Genomic DNA, 15,490 nt, shown 5'->3' on the forward strand with positions numbered 1-15,490 from the left:
GCTCTAAAGTGAACACTACTAGAACTAATGTCCATAAGCGAACTTGTTCAATCCATCACTCTTAATCCATATGGAATTAAAATTCTAATCAATGTCGATAATTTCTAGCAACCATCCACTCCTGATTAGTCCTACTCCCATTATATAGGAAGTGGCAAAAATCTCTAATAATATCTGATTATCAATTTTCTACCTTTCTAACAGGTATTCCACTGAGATATAGTTATGTACTCATCCCTATCCGTACCTGTTCCTCAAGATCGACATTGGATGTCATGATGTAACATATAACTATCTGAGTGCTCAGTGAAAAATTTACGAATTTGACATCTCAGTCACCTCGACGTCATTCACAGAACCTACTAATCCTCCTCCAGTACCTTAAGCTCTATCTGAGTAAAGTAACACTACCTCCAGGGTAAGCTCTAATATTTAAAATTGACCTCCTTAGTTACCATTGTAATAGCAAGTGTCATTATTACATATGATATACATTCAACTGATAACTCAACAACTAGCCGAAAGATTTAAATATCATATCGGTTGTTGAAAGCATCTATTTCCCTATTTGCTTCCACCAGGCAGAACGTGATACAAAGTGGGAATAACCACTTCCATCCATCTAAACCATCTCGTAATCTGTTCTACTTGTATGAACTGATATCCTACCAGTTCAAAATAGACAAAATTAAGCTGTTTTAACTTATCAGTCAACCAATATCCCAACCACAATCCTGACCCTTATGTGAAATCAACAATCCCTTAACTAAATCCATGAAAAATGCTCTGTCATTTCCACTTCAGTATAGGAAATGGCTGTAAGGATCTAGTGATCTCTGATGGTTCATCTTGACCAGCTAATAAATATTAGACTTGGAGACAAAATATTTATGTCCCTCTTTCTGCCTGTCCTCTTAACATCTGCTTCATACCGTGAAGCATCATGTTTCCACCAGGATGAAGAGAGAACTAAGAGTTGTGAACCTTGGTCCTTGCATCCTCTTTCCAATTTGTCTTCAGAAAGTACCGTTAGTCTGGTACCACCAGCCATCGTTTGCACCCATTGTTTAAATTGGAGTATCTTCAAAAGTTAACTCCTCAACTGAATCCATGCACCACTGATCCATGATAAACTTGCCAATAATGAAAGTCAATTGGTAATTCTATTCATCAAAAGTCCACTAACTACAACTTTCTCATACACATCGTGCACCTCTTCTTTATATAGGTGTTCGATCTCACCATCATGTATTTGACACATCCTACATCATACTTCTTTAACAAAAGTAAGTGTCAATTAGTTTTCATGTCTAACTTAAAAAGAATATGGAACCTTTCCATCCTCCAAATAAGTCATCAGTTTCCTAGCAACAACTAATTGTTGCGAATCATGACCTAAATTTTTTTTTTTTTTTTTCCATATTATTTATGCAAGTGAAAAAGACTTAGTTTCTTCCTCCATATGCAACACCGGCAACTCCTCCTAATGACACACCCTAGCGAATAAATTCTCGAATAAGAATAGACTAATAAATATTTATTCAATCTTTTATCCTTACTTGGCGTCATTCTAATAAGTACTTAAACCATTACTAAATCCTCCTTCTGACTTGGAAACAACTTTTGAAATTTCCAAGAAGATGTTCTGCAACTCCGACACCTCTAACAAACCATCATGGAGTTATAGTGGTCTTTATTTACCACAACCTTATGAATATCGAAATATTAACAACCACCATTATCATGGCGTTGTAATATGATACGAATCCATACATAGCGTAAAGTATATCAACCTAATCGTTCTAGATTATTTGACTCGTAGTGATGGTGTAATTATCCCATCCTACATAGCATACCATACTGATGCATGTCCAGGTCTAATAAATTGGCTAGAATTATATATTTCTACCAAATCCTATAACCACATGCTCACAGTCCTGGCGTAAATAACGTTATTACTCCATGTTATTTAAAATAGTAGTTGGCTGATCACATAACTTGTGTCCCCAACTAAACCACATACTAATCATCCCAAATAGTTAAAGAAAAAAAAAACACGTATAACAAAACAATACCACAAAATATATAATCCTACTTAAGGCATCGTTCTTTCTAGAGAAGATCTCCTCAAAAATCAACTTGAAAAATTGTTTCACAAAATTTCCTTTTATAGTTTCGTAGGTAATTATCCAACCTCGAAACATATCCTTTAACCACAGCTTAAAAACAACCTCTATGTTTGCCTAACCAAATACCAAGGGCTTAACCCTCATCCTCCTTATACGCGGAACGTAAACTGTCTAACTTGGTTTTATAAAACAAATTAGAACATCAAAACATAATACCAATGCTCTCCTGAAATGATATGAAATCATACGTTTCGTTCTGATAAGAAGATCACCCTCTCGTAATCATTCATCTTTAAGATTTAGTTCCCTCTTTCCTGGATACCCTGAAATCTCCTCCATTAGGATCCTTTTCGGGCTCCTCCTCTTCGCTTGTCTCCTTTATGAGAATAATTGAAGTCGTGTTGGTCCCGATATGCGGTGACCTAACACGATCACCTAAATCCTTCCCTGGCTTAAAGTTTTAAAGTAATGCCAACTTGGAACTAAACCTTCGATCTCAAATTATGTCTTCTGGTAAAGAAATCGATAACGTACTCCTTTACTCCTTTGGGTCTTTGTCGTTTTTGCTTTGGACCCCATCCTCCTCCTAGTGTTAACTATTCTATAACCATAGAATATAATTGACATCAGCTCCTCCTAACGAACCATAAATAGAGTACAACGAATCCTAATATAGGCTCTAAGTTTTTAAGAGACGCAACGCGGAAGTCATATAACGAAAGACACTCTTAAGGACACTTAAACCTAGAGTGCTCTGATACCAATTGTGATACCCCCAGATTTTCGGATGCGGATTGGCCAGGCCCACGCTCGACTACCCGAGGATATCAAAAACAAATCAGTAATAATCAAACAAAGAGTACAAAATAGATAAATAAGAATAAATAAATTTCTGAAAGAAAACTATAATGATAATCCATTAATTGAAACCTCAGAATAAAATTCCATTAAATAATAAATTATTCTGATACAATTAATCCTCCAACAATAAAACTTGGGAATCCATACTGCGTGGACCCCTAGAAAACCTCAAACGTAAAATCAATAGTAAACAACTGTCTATAATTAAATACTGAATCATAAAGGAAACTCCTATGTAGACAATCCAGAAGAATGAAGTTGATGATCCCTGCTCAGCACGAACAATCCCTACTCCTGAGAATACCTGAAAAATAATGGTGGGTCAGGCCCACAAAAAAGTTCTACTCTACTACAGTTTAAGCAGAGATCCGATACACGTATACATCCTAGTCAATCCAACAATAACTAGTAATCCATATATATATAGATACACACTATAGGACGCTTACTAGACTATAGGTTTGTCTCAACCTAAATAGAAGGCAACATGCAAATCGCACATAAAGAGGGCATAAATACCTAGACCTACCAGGGCACCCAGATGCCTACTATTTCCAGTTATCCATCCTAGGCAATATACGCACCATAACCATGATCCTGAAACTCAAGCTCATATCATGGCACCATAATTATATATATAAAATCCATCCGATCCAACTATAATTAATCCTCTATAAGTCATTCAACTTGTTTAGCTGACCTGACTTAAATATAGGTACGACTTAACATTCTTTTGGTTAATCCATCCCTTTATATAAAAATAGGTAGGACTTAACTTCTTTGGTTAATCCGTCCCTAAAATGTCACCGTCCTATACCGGTGCATTAAACCACACAATCCAATACATGATGCAACATCCAAAGTAATACATCAAATAAATCCACAGTTGTTGCAATAATTTAAATACATTAAAAATCCAGAATTAAGCATAATAAGGTCAGACCAAATACTTAACCATATTATTCTGTTGGGTCAAGTGCAAAAAACACCCCTATACTATGCTTACAATGCATATTGCACCTCTCCCATGCAAAAAAAAGACCTCTAAACTATGACATTTGTGCAAATAAGTCCTATTTATAAAAATTGGACTAAAATACCCTTAGTAACACATTTTATAATATATATATATATATATATATATATTAAATATTTTGTGAAATGACTAAAAAGGGTTTGGCCCTTTTTCTTCTTTATCTTTGTTTGCCGCTGTAGAGAGGGAAGGGAAGATTAGAGAAGACCCATCATCTCCAGCATGCTTCCTTCCATTCAAAACAACTATTTAGCTTAAAGAATTATATTAAAACACTAAAATATGTAATTTTACAAATTATATATGTATAGATACGTATATATACACAGACACACACACACACCCACACCCACACACGGGTCGACTAACAAACTGGGGAAGAGGTTCAAGCATCAGATCGAGCGCCTTGTGTTAGAATTGTAAAGAATACCAGATTGATGCTAGGAAAGGGTTCAGAGTAAGATATCCATGGTGGGCCACTTTCCGGTCAATGAGCTTCGGCGGGATGGAGAACTCGTCGAGCATGGAGGGAGGTATGGCGCCGGTGGGGATGCACTCGAGTCTCGAAAATAAAGGTCTCGATCTCGAGGTTAGAGGGTGTCAAAGTGAAGTTGCTGTTCTTGTGGGTTGACATCGTCGAGGTGAATCCGAGTGACGATGACCTTTAATTTTCCGTCAGGATTGCATCGGCCGAGTTCTCGATTGACAACTTTGAGGAGAGCCCTCAATGTGGGTGTGGATTTGATTGTGACAATCAACAAGTAAGCAAGCTTAGAACATACCCTTTTGGTGTTTCTTCATATTAGTTTAATTTTCTATGATGAAAAGCATCTGCTTTGGAACTTTTGAAATGCTTTGTGATTAATCTATATGGGTGTAACTTACTTTGGTGAATTGTTGGTATTTTAATTGATTTGTTTGACTTTGTTCATCGACTTCAATGGTTTATTATTGAGCAATGGATAGTGGGAAAATAAGTAATTTCAGACCGTCGACAGCCTCCATCTCTCCTCTTTGACCTTGACATCAACAAGATGGGTTTGGTAGGGGTATTTTTGGAAGAGTAAAAAGGGTAAAATGGGTATTATATTAATTGAGGGATGTTTTTGCACAAATTGAAAAGAATAAGGATATTTTTTGCACACCTTTTTTTAATAGGGGGTAATATTACTATGAAAGGTATAGTTTAGGGGTGTTTCTTACATTTGCCCATATTCTGTCAACGCATAATTAAAATCATATGACATCCATATTAATTACTAAGTTATTTTTAAGCAATTAATTCCTCCCTTCCATCAAATAATTGATGAAGAAATAAATTAATACATCAATTAAATCCAGAAATCAGCATACTCAACATTAGATAAATACATGACTAAATTATACTGATAATCCATGATTTAAATCATTTAACATCCATTTAAATTACTAAATTAATATTACATAATTTCATCCTTCGTTAACAATATACAGATTTATTTAAAACATTATATTGTTCATATCCATGACAAATTAACATAAATTATACATTCGAAAAAATAATTATGCCAATTTAAATTATTCCAACCATCCATTATAGCCTAGGTATGTTTTAAACCCTTATGTAATCCAAAAACCAGTTCCGAACACGCCTTAACCAAAAGTCCAGCAAGAAAGCTGCCTCTATTGGAGACGGAGTCGCTCCATTCCAATTGAGCCGCCTCCATTCTGAATGGAGCCGCCTCTACTCCTGCTATTTTCCATCTTTTTCGTCTCCGGCGAGTTCTAATCCCTCTGTACTCCATTGTTATTGGTCCCAAGGGTTTAAACCTTGTACCACATCATCCCAGTAATATATATAAAGTTGATATGCATCATAAACATAACTTACAACAAGATTTCAGGCAAAAATTATCAAGATCAAGAAAAATATAAAACATACATATAACGTTAATTTAAATCTGTTTAAGCATGCATACAAGATCAATTTATTGTCTATTTAAACCCTAGAATTATCCTAGGCATTCATAGAACACGAACCTAAGGGAGAGAGTAGGAGAATAACTTGTCTTTAAGGATTTCGGATTGAAACCTTAAACCGCCTTCATCTTGCTTGATTCCGCCGACCTAGGTTACTATCGTCGTCCTCTACAGGTTGGTCTACACCCACATGAGCAACCCTTATACTTCCTTCTTTGGTTCGGCCTCCTTTCTTTGGCCGCACCTCTCTTCTTTCTCTCAACTCTCTACCTTTTTAAGGACGTGAATAGGGTTTCTAAACCCTTCGCAGACATAAGGCATATATATACACATATATGCTATACAATAAAACCCTAATCCTAATTATACCCCAAGATTAATACAATAAAAGGAAAAGGAAAAGGAAAATAAAATATAAATATAAATATACATACATATACTACATCTGATAAAACGTGACTATATATACATATATAATATATAATTATAACTATATATATATATATATATATATATATATATCACTAACTATCATAATTTTACTATTAGTAATAAATAAATACTAATAATAATAATTAAACTATCCTTACATATATATACTCATATATATTTATATATATATATATACACACACACACACACACACAGCTATCCATGGGTAATTATCTATACCCATCTAGTCTCTTATCCAAGTAGTCCATGTGACCCATTGGGTAGTCCATTACTACTATCCAAATCCAACTTCTTTTTAAATTAAAATTAAAATTAAACAATTAATCATTTAAAACTAACATATAATTGACAAGAAATTTCACACAATTAAACAAGCAAGTCTCACACTATCAATCAATTAAAACACACAATTAAATCACATATTTCAAATAAACAATTAATCAAATAAACTCAAATAAACTCATAACCACACAAGTACATAGTCACATAATCAATTAAAAATGCACATGAAATAAATAATTAAATTTCAATTATATCCTTTTGAAAATTAGAGGTATTACACATACTCCCATGCTTTTCAGCAAATGCAAAAAGTAAGTTGCCTCCATATGGGCCGATGATAAACAATGAAATAAAATTGCCTCCATATAGGCCGATGATTTAAACTAAGCAAGAGGAGTTTAGAATAGCTCACAAAGGTCTTTAAGCAACTTCAAGAATTTTTAAGCTTTTTGCTTTGCTTTTGCAATTTTTTATTTTATGTTTTTTATGCTTTGCTTTGCTTCCCTTGCTCCAAGTACCTAGTCAAAGAGTGACAATGTGAGAAATAAAATAAAAATAAAGTAAAGGAAGGATAAAAGGAATACTAATTCCTAATCAATCCTTAGTAATGCGTTGCTAATCCCCGGCAACGGTGCCAAAACTTGACGAGGCCGTCGCTTGCACATGCCAAATTGATGTTGTGATTGTGGTTCAATTAAAGCCTTTTTGGTCAAATTTGAATTTATAAAAACCACTACTACTTCTACTACTAACATAGCAAGAGTAAGTAGGGATCGTACCAAGGGAGTTGCAAGATACTACAGAATCAATATTAAATTAGTAGGTCGAATGATCAAAAAAGGGTTTGGTTGGTTAAATTAAGCTAATGATTCAATTAAAAATATGCAAATTAAGAACAATCTAGAGGTTAAGGTATAAAGAATGAGAGAAAAGTCTTGGAGTATAGAGTTCACCACTAAGCTTTACTTCACTAAATATTTAGCATTTGTCAATTTAGGAGGATTCCATGTTCTAAATGAAATGTGTTTGTCATTAATTGAAATACTAAGCATGGATGACAAATTAAGCATAAATTGTCTAATCAATCTAGTGAGCAGCACAACCTATCAAACTAAACCATTAACCATTTAATAAACCTACAATTAATGCACACACAAAAATCTAGAGAAATATACTACTTGCACTCATAAGCATGGACTATCAAACAACAGGAATGAATTGTCTACCTATCTAGGAATTTAAAGCAACTACATTATAACTAGACTAATGACAAGGAAATTAAACTAATTAAGCTAAGGAGGTAGCACAATCCATCAAGAAATAAGCATACTCCATCAAATAAACCAAAAAAGTAATCAATTAAGCTCAATGCCTTGACCATCACTAGATTTACAATTCCAACACACATAGACATGCATCAAACTCATAAAATCTAGTGTAAGCACATGACCATTTATTCTATCATACATAGACATATGAATAGAAATAAAAGATCAATTGGAAGAATTAATCCATACAAATCATGTAAAAACTCAAGATTTATAATATTCATGGTCAAAACATTATTTACAACATAAATCCCCAAAAACTACAAGTACTTAGTTTAAGAAGCAAGCCTAGGGGCTATCTCTAGTCCCAAAAGAATGATTTAGCCATTCATGGTTGTTGTCATCCAACCCTCAAGGGCTATCTTCAATGTAGGCACCATCTTTTTCCTCTTTGCTTTGCTCCAAAAACCTTAATTCTAGAGAGAGTAAAATATCTAATAGTTATGTCTAAAAGTTGAAATATTTGGGAACCAAAATCAACAACCCTATACAATTGGTTTCATTTGATTTAAATACCAGCCTCTTTGAGTAGGTAACAAGTCAGAAAATAGGCCTTTGATTAGTGCAAACTCGCAGCTACAAAAGTTAGTGGAGTTCGGGCGCACTAGGGAATTAGACAGCTCACTGCCAGCAGAGTCTTTGATCGATTCAAGCTGGCTTTGATCGATTGAAGCTTGCTTTGATCGATCGAAGATGACGTGGCAAATATATTTTGACAACTGGCAACCTTATCCATTGAGCTGGCACCGCCTTCTTTTCGATCGATTGTAGATATCTTCGATCGATAAGGGTTTTCTTCGATCGATCAAAACTTGAACAATTCAGCCTTTTTTTTTTTTTCTGAATTTTCTTCTTGACTCCAAAAAGGAGCTAAAAGGCTCTTTTTAGCCTATTTGAACCTTATTGACTTGAAATAGATAAAAACATAAATTAAAACTAAAACGGGAAAGTAAGATAGATGAATGGACTAAAATATCCTAACTTAAGTACTAAAATGCATCACATTTGAGTACTTATCACACTCCTGTAGGGAAGGAACTCTTCTCTTTCAGACACCCTAATGTTGAGGCGATGGTGGATCATTTTATCACTCAAGACTCTCCACTGAACTCCAAAACTCTCCATCGAGGCTCATCGTGATGCCAGCATTCGTGGACTCAATTCACACCTCACTCGATTTCTGAATGAGTTAGAAGCTGAGAGAATAACCGGTGAAGCCTTTGATCAGATGAGGAAAGCTAGCCAAAGCTGTTGCTGGTGGGAAGCCCCAATTGACAAGCTCGGATTGCTAGAGCTTGAACAACTTAGGGACTCCATGGAGGAGCTTAAGAAGAATGTTACAAATCAAACTAACAAGTTGTTAGTCAAGGCCAGAAATGGTTCGTCTTTTTTTTGCAAAGAATAGTATTGGATTCGTTGTTCCTTTTGAGAAAAAGCTTAATGATTTTAGCCATATGGATTCAAGCAGTACTTTTCAAGTGCAAGCATCATGTTGTCCGAGCAATTGGATTGTTCATTGCGTTTGGAGCCCATATTCGACCCTTGTACTAATCATTGACCCCTAATATTCTTGCCCTAAAATTAAAAAATAATAATAATAATACTACTGCACTACTCAAGTACTCTAGAGTTTTGGATACGGTGGTCATGGATTTTTCTGAAGTTTTATTGTCCATAATTGGGGCAGTTTCAAGCTAGTATCGACTAGACTATGCTGTCAATTTAATTTTCTATTTTTCAGTTGTGTGTACATAAATGATGCAATAATGAATATGGTATTTATTGTTTTATTTTCAGTTACAATTAAGATTGCTTACATTTTTTTTGGATGTCTCACCAAAGGAAGCACAACCAATTTCCACTTGATATTGATTGATGATCACGATGATATGATTCATATTTTGGATTCTTAATGTATGATATGATTAAATCAATTACAACATGAACTTTTAGAATCTGTGCACCTCCCGGATCTTTCCAAAGCCGCTATACCATGGGGGCAGGTAACTAATTACTTACAAAATAGCATAAGATTGAGTTCATATGTGAAATATTAGCCTAGCTAGCTATTAGACATGATAAAAACAAAAAAAGTAAAAATAATTTATTGGTGCGATAAAGACAAGAAGTCCAGATTATAATTAATGGCGTATTAATTAAAATTCATATGGAAAAAGATTTTTGTAAAAAAAAAAATAAATTAGAAATATAAATTGAGGACATTAGAGGCTAATTCTATTAGCTAAATATGGGCCACTTCTAGTGTATTGGACCATCATGCCCAAGTTATTAGGCTCATCCATATGAGTCAAGTTTCGGACATTTGAAATATGCTAATTTTTGGACTTTATAGTTCATAAACAAGTTGTCATTAACCCCCTTGGCCTAGTTGTTTTTATTTTCCGCCGACCCCCAGAAAGCACATGCCTTGGAGTCACTAGCTCGATCTTCAGAGACTTTTTCTTCTATAAAATGTGGTTTTTAAGGAATCACAATATGATTATTGAGGTTGCAAGGGTGCCTCGGATCATATTATCTACAGAGGGTTTCCTTTGATTATGACATAGTTGGCATGCTTTTCGAAACATGCACTAGTTGATTCTTTGGGATTAATTGCAGACTTGTGGCCATGCACAATAGCACTTGGAGCAAATAATGGATGAAATACAGTTATGAATGGGCCTAGTATACACTGTGGAGCAAAAATATATCATGCCTTGTGTCTTCTACCATAAACATATCTCCAATGACCTTGGCAGGACCTTTGTGTTCTAAAGAACATTGATTTTTACAGTAAGGAAATGAAGACAGACCTTTGGGGTCCTATTCTCTAACCGGGAGGGTGTGTCACAAGTTGCACGAAAGGTGAACAAAATTAGACCCCCTAGTCCTTACCAGTATAATTGCAATAACTTAATATGATTTTCTTGTGCTTGTCTACAGATTCACTACCAAAATTATAGAAGAATTCTTGTCATTTCATGATTGTGAAAAGCTTCCAGATACCACCTCATGGAGGTTAGTTTCAAAATTTTAATACATTTTTGAGTCAACAAGTTCGTCTCAAGATTATGAATATCTCACTCTGGAGGTCGGCTCCACACTTGCCAAAGTCTTCTGTAATCATAGCCAGGTTGAAATTCGAGAATAATCATAATTTTTATATTCTCATGCTTGGAGGGAGGATGTACATTGTTAATGAGAAAAAAAATTATAAGTTAGAGAATTTCTGTCTTGAATTTCTTTCTTATAATTTTTTTTTATTTTATGAAGAGCATTTTTATTTTTATGTTTTATTTTCTTGTTAGTATGCTAGCTTAAACACCTCTTTTCAAGGAAGTAATGAAGCCTTTATGGTTGAAATATAAGTAGTTGTATCTTTCATGTTGTGTAAGTTTTTCTATTTAGAATATTATTTTATTCTTCTATTTTGTGTTCTTATATTGATAAAAATTAGGAGGATGATTCTTCGTGTTTGCCAACTAATGGCAATTCGGAGAATGTCTACCTCTATTTACCAAAGATTATCAGATTAAGTAAAAATATGTTCTCTCATATATAAGCAAGTGTTATTTAATGCTATAATTTTCTTTCATCTTTTCAAGTTGTAATTGGACTAGTAAAGTAATTTGCTTATAGGAAGAAAATTTACATAAAAAAAATATACAAATTTATTTATATTGAGCCATAGTGGTGGATTCTTTCCCTTAAGATTTTTCCAATATTTGATTACAACCCTTCAATTCTAAGTTTTATTTTTATTATATTCTTAAAAATTTAAAATTGTTTTAAAAGTTCTTCTTTCTTGAATTTTGGTTTTGATTTTGAGTTTAGGAGTTTAAATCTTGAATGTGTGGTTCAACTCTGCTTATTACTATATCATTTTTATTTTAGTCTTTGAAGGTTTTTCTTTATTTTTGCACGAAGTGAGTGTAGAGAAGCAACTATAATATCCATAAATCTACCTTCGTCACATAGGTACGCTTGTTTGCCGGGGAGTGATATCACCAACTGAGAATTTCGTATAGAAGAAGAAGGTCGCTCCACACAAGGACTATATATGAGAGATGATTTATCAAAGTTAACCAGCTGCCCAGGCAACTTAGGGCTTTCCTTTGGATCAACTCTTACTTGGGTCTTCCTTCGGTTCTTTCTAGAGCAAAGCACTCTTCATTCCAATTTATTATGGAGAGGATTTCTTCAAGGTGTTCTGAAAACTTAGATTTAATATAACTATCCTTTTTTCATGATTTGTGCCCTTGGAGACACCACTATTAGGGATATGAAAATCTTGGGAAAAATTGGATTCAATTGTCAAATGCACCTATCAGAAATATGATTGACTACGGATTCAAGCCATAGTACACGGTTTCATAAAATGCACAATTTTCCAAAACTAAACCAGGCAAGATTTACGTGGAGAACATTTGGCTCAGCATGTTCTATTCAATACAAGTAAAAGAAGAACTCAAATTGGTATTCTTAAAAAAATTGAGGAACCAAAACAAAGTTAAGATGATATGGATCAACCCCTTGTTCTAGCGCCAAAGATCGTGCCATTTCCGAATGAACTGGAGTCACATTGCTTTTCAATATCTCACAAAATTCAGGTACTAACATTCATCTTTCACTAACATTAATATTTCAAATAAGAATGTTAGTACCTGAATTTTGAGAGTTTGAAAAGAGAACAGAGGAGAAAATAGAGGTTGAGCTCTCGAGTTTATAAGGATGTCAATTTAATCCGTCCCGCTGGGGCCCTACCATGTCGCCCCTACTGAGGTGGGTTTGGGATCATCTTAATAAGGTTAGGGATGGGGTTTGGAAAGAGGGTCTAAAACCCGAAAAGCCCGAACCTGCCCTAATTAATAGTGAACATATAAAGGAAAACTCTAAACTTGTCGACACGCGACAACCGACTAAGAGGCGTGAGTGTGAGCTGCTGTGATGGGGTCTACACCCATGTCTCTTGGTTGATTGTCGCGTATTGGCAAGTATAGCAGGGTTCATGTATAAATATCCTTTTATTAATTATAGTTTTTCTCTTTCCTTCATTTTAATGAAAGCTTTAAAGTTCAACTGACTTTTTTGTTATTATGCTTGTGAAGAATTTATTTATACTTAATTTATTTTTACAAAATTCGTCTTAAATTCATTTAAGTTTGAATCATTTTTCTTAAAAAAATATGTAGGCAGGCCCCCAAACCCACCCATTTGGATTTCCCTTAACCACCTTCTGCCCATACTTTCTCCGTCTAAAGCCATCATCAAGAATATCCTAGTTTTGTCAACTAAAAGCTCTATTTCTGCAATTCACATAAAACATAGCAGATTGAGAGCCAAGTGAAAGGTTTGATGCCTATACATTGAATAAAATCGTTACATTGTGTTATGCACGGAATGGGAAATAAAATTGATTTCTTTAATGTGTAGCAGCATTGTCAACAAATGAAATTCACAACATCTTTACACTCAAAGAAAAAAAGAGAATTCGTTTATTATGGTTTCTGTTAGTTTCTATCATCCTATTTTTGTTTAAGAAATGGTGCTTTAAATGCTAGATAAAAACAAAATAAAATGAGACTTTTTTGACCCTATAACACCGTCTAACAAATTAGAAGAGGGGAAAGGTGCATGAAAGGCAGTTGAATAGAGATGATTATGGATTAAAAATAGTTAACAAATTAGAAGAGAGGAAAGGTACTCCAAAGCAAGGTGTTGATTTTTCATTTCAAATCAAGTTCTTGTTCGAACATGAATGCTAAACCCAAATGGCATTGACATGAGCTCTTTAAGATTCTGAACTCAGAACCAATACCCTATACTTAAAACCAACATTAATGCATGATTTAAGGAATTTTTAAATATAGGGCATTCAAAGGTTGCTTTTTTTCCTTGCCATGGCCAACAATTTCATTTTCCGTCTTCAAGAACTGAACAAATCAAGCAATGAATTGAGGCTGTAAGTACAGGCATTTTGGACAATGTGTGTACGAAGAGCCGATACTTGGGAAGCGAACTCAACTGGAAAACTCGAAATTGAGGGTGTTGTCGTGGAACGGTTGGCGACTGGAATGGCCGGAGACAACCAATGGCGGGGAAGATGTTTGGAAATATAGAGTCAACCACGTCCGACACTATTGTATTTTACTCGTATCTACATCAGATATATAACATACACTGTTTCGAGTTTATAATATTTTGGGTTAATTACAATAGCGCCCTCTCAAGTTTGTCCTAATGACAGTCATATATGAGTTAGTCTCTTTTTGAACAATAACACCCCCTCAAGTTTGATAAAGTTAACGAAGACACCCCTGCTGCCTCTGACAAAAGCTAAAATGACATTGTTACCCTTTCACTTTTAAATTGCCTCATTTTTAAAAAATTTTTTTAAAAAAAAAAAAAAAAAAACACGCACACAGTGTACCAATTTAAGAACAAAAATACCCTCCACCCACAGTACTACCTTCTTCCTCATCTCTCTCCACCCACCCACCCCCCACCACCACCACCACCACCTCCATTACCAAATGTATGCTAATATATATATATATGTATATAAATATATATAGAGGATGGTAAATATGAATCAAAACAGGATGGTAAATTTTTTTATTTATAATATATATATATATATATAGGATGGTAAATATGAATCAAAACAGGATGGTAAATTTTTTGAATCAAATTAGATATATATATATATCTAACCAAACAAATCTTTACCCTCCTTGCTCTGATCTTCTTTTTATTTCCAAAGTAAAATATGTCAGTAATCAAAATCAGACTTAATTGGCAGAAATCAGTAGGCATATATCATTGCCGGCCACCACACTTCCTCACCGCCGCAAGTTGCAGATCCACACCGCTGTCGCTGCAGGTTGCCATCGCAGATCGTCACTGGCGCTTCAGATACAACATTTTCACAACAAAATCACCACCATCCACACCCCCATTGAAGACCCACGGCGGCGAAACTAATGACAACAACCACTTTTTCCTTGCCAAAATTGTCAAAATGGGTTTATGGGTGCGAAAATTGAAGAGGGTAGAGAGATATTTGACCATGAAATCCTTTGTCTTTGGCTTCTCAAACTTATTCCCAAGCTTCTCCACTACCATGTTGATAACTGTCATGCCCAACAACGCCGTTGAAATCACCAATCTCTCCCCTTTTCAATTGATCTTGATGCTTCAATCTCTGGGTTTGGGGTTAAAGGACATCAAGCTAGTTTCGACGATCTTATTATTGTTGAAGATCTTGACGGCAATGTGGTCGGTGGTGGTGTCCCTAGCGTGGTAGATCTTAATCGTACTTTTGAACATGTGTTTCACACCCAGTTCTATCTTCATCACCTAATCATCCCTCCGACTGGGCTCCACCACCTTCCACTTCGTCACCGCCACGAACATCTAAGATGAAAGCTTAGAGAGATGGTGGT

General features: G+C 34.8%; 1 pseudogene; it reads left to right on the forward strand.

Moving 5' to 3' along the window:
* Positions 1-9,450, forward strand: part of LOC132309262 (agamous-like MADS-box protein AGL62) — an 84,008-nt pseudogene extending 74,558 nt beyond the window's left edge.
* Positions 9,451-15,490: the final 6,040 nt, after the last annotated feature.

Source organism: Cornus florida, unplaced genomic scaffold, assembly GCF_030987335.1.
Source record: "Cornus florida cultivar Cherokee Brave unplaced genomic scaffold, ASM3098733v1 CherokeeBrave_3.0.0_Hap2_Chr05, whole genome shotgun sequence".
Taxonomy (NCBI): Eukaryota; Viridiplantae; Streptophyta; class Magnoliopsida; order Cornales; family Cornaceae; genus Cornus; species Cornus florida.